Source organism: Mandrillus leucophaeus, unplaced genomic scaffold, assembly GCF_000951045.1.
Source record: "Mandrillus leucophaeus isolate KB7577 unplaced genomic scaffold, Mleu.le_1.0 Scaffold1318, whole genome shotgun sequence".
Lineage (NCBI taxonomy): Eukaryota > Metazoa > Chordata > Mammalia > Primates > Cercopithecidae > Mandrillus > Mandrillus leucophaeus.
Genome location: NW_012101275.1, coordinates 354477 through 356871, shown reverse-complemented (window position 1 = coordinate 356871; position 2395 = coordinate 354477).

Genomic DNA, 2395 nt, shown 5'->3' with positions numbered 1-2395 from the left:
AACTGGGTTGTTGTTTTGGCAGATATCGAGCTAACTGAAGCAGTTTTTTTCATACCCCAGTGGCACCTGGAACCCCAGAAAAATAAAACTGTCCACTCCCCCTTGAAAGGGGGCTGAAGCCTGGGAGCCAAGTTGTCTTGCTCAGTGGGTCCCTATCCCACGGAGCCCAGCTAGATGCACTGACTTGAAATTCTTACTGCCAGCACAGCAGTTGGAAGTTGACCTGGGATGATCAATCTTGGTCGGTGGAGGGGCTTCTGCCATTACTGAGGCTTCAGTACACTGTTTACCCCTGACAGTGCTAAGGAGGCCAGGAGGTTTTAACTGGGCGGAAATCACCACAGTGTAGAAAAGTTCCTATGGCCAGACTGCCTCTTTAGATTCCTCCTCACTGGGCAGGGCATTTCTGAAAGAAACGCAGCAGCCCCAGCCAGAGGTTTGTGGATACAACTCCCATTTTTCTGAGACAGAGCACCTGGGAGAAGGGGCAGCTGTGGGCACAACTTCAGCAGACTTAAACTTTTCTGCCTCCCAGCTCTGAAGGCAGTAGCAGTTGATTCTGACAAGGAGGATTCTCCCAGCACAGCACTTGAGCTCTGCTAAAATACAGAAGGTCTCTTAGAGTGGACCCCTGACCACTGTCCCTCCTAGCTGGGAAACACCTCCCAACAGGACTTGACAGACACCTCATATAGGAGGGCTCCAGTTCGCATCAAGCTGATGCCCCTTTGGGATAAATCTTCCAGAGGAAGGAGCAGGCAGGAATGTTTGCTGTTCTGCAGCCTCCACTGGTGACACCCAGGCAAAAAAGGACCTGGAGTGGACCTCCAGCAAACTGCAGCAGACCTGCAGAACTGGGACTTGACTGTTAGAAGGAAAATTAACAAACAGAAAGCAACAATATTAACAAAAAGGACTCCCACACAGTAACTTCATCCAAAGGTCATCAGCTTCAAAGATCGAAAGTAGATAAATCCATGAAGATGAGGAAAAACCAGCACAAAACCGCTGAAATTTCCCAAACCCAGAATGCCTCTTCTCCTCCAAATGATCCCAACTCCTCTGCAGCAAGAGCACAAAACTGGATGGAAAATGAGATTGGCAAATTGACAGAAGGTGGGTGATAACAAAATACACTGAGCTAAAAGAGCATGTTCTAACCCAATGCAAGGAAGCTAAGAACCTTGATAAAATGTTACAGGAACTGCTAACTAGAATAACCAGTTTAAATAGGAACATAAGCTGATGGAGCTGGAAAACACAGCACGAGAACTTCGTGAAGCATCTGCAAGTATCAGTAGTCAAATCGATCAACTGGAAAAAAGGATATAGGAGACTGAAAATCAAGTAAGCCAAGGTGGCCAAATAGGAACAGCTCCAGCCTTCAGCTCGCAGCATGAGTGACAAAGAAGATAGGTGATTTCTGCATTTTCAACTGAGGTACCAGGTTCATCTCATTGGGGCATGTCGGACAGTCGATGCTGGTCCACAGGTGCAGCCCGACCAGCCAGAGCTGAAGCAGGGTGAGGCATCACCTCACTTGAGAAGTGCAAGGAGGAAGGGAATTACTTTTCCTAGCCAAGGGAAATTGAGACACACAACACCTGGAATACACCCTAATACTATGCCTTACCAAGGGTCTTAGCATACGGCACACCAGGAGATTATATCCCACACCTGGCCCAGAGGGTCCCAGGTCCAAAGAACCTCCCTCATTGCTAGCACAGTAGTCTGAGGTCTAAATGCAAGACAGCAGCAAGACTGGGGGAGGGGTGCCCACCATTACTGAGGTTTAAGTAGGTAAACAAACACTTCAGGAAGCTCGAATTGGGTGGAGCCCACTGCAGCTCAAGGAGGCCTGCCTTCCTCTGTAGACTCCACCTCTGGGGACAGGGCATAGCCAAACAAAAAGCAGCAGAAACCACTACAGATGTAAAAGTCCCTGTGTGACACCTTTGAAGAGAGCAGTGGTTCTCCGAGCATGGAGATTGAGATCTGAGAACGGACAAACTGCCTGCTCAAGTGAGTCCTTGACCCCTGAGTAGCCAAACTGGAAGACATTCTCCACTAGGTGCAGACCAACACCTCACACCTCACACAGCTTGTTACATCCCTGAGACGAAGCTTCCACAGCAAGAATCAGACATTAAATTTGCTGTTCAGCAATACTCTATCTTCTGCAGCATCTGCTGCTGATACCCAGGCAAACAGGGTCTGGAGTGGATGTCAAGCAATCTCCAACAGACCTACAGCTGAGGGTCCTGACTGTTAGAAGGAAAACTATCAAACAGGAAGGAGGACACCTACACCAAAACCCCATCAGTACGTCACCATCATCATCAAAGACCAGAGGCAGATAAAACCACAAAGATGGGGAAAAAGCAGGGCAGAAAAG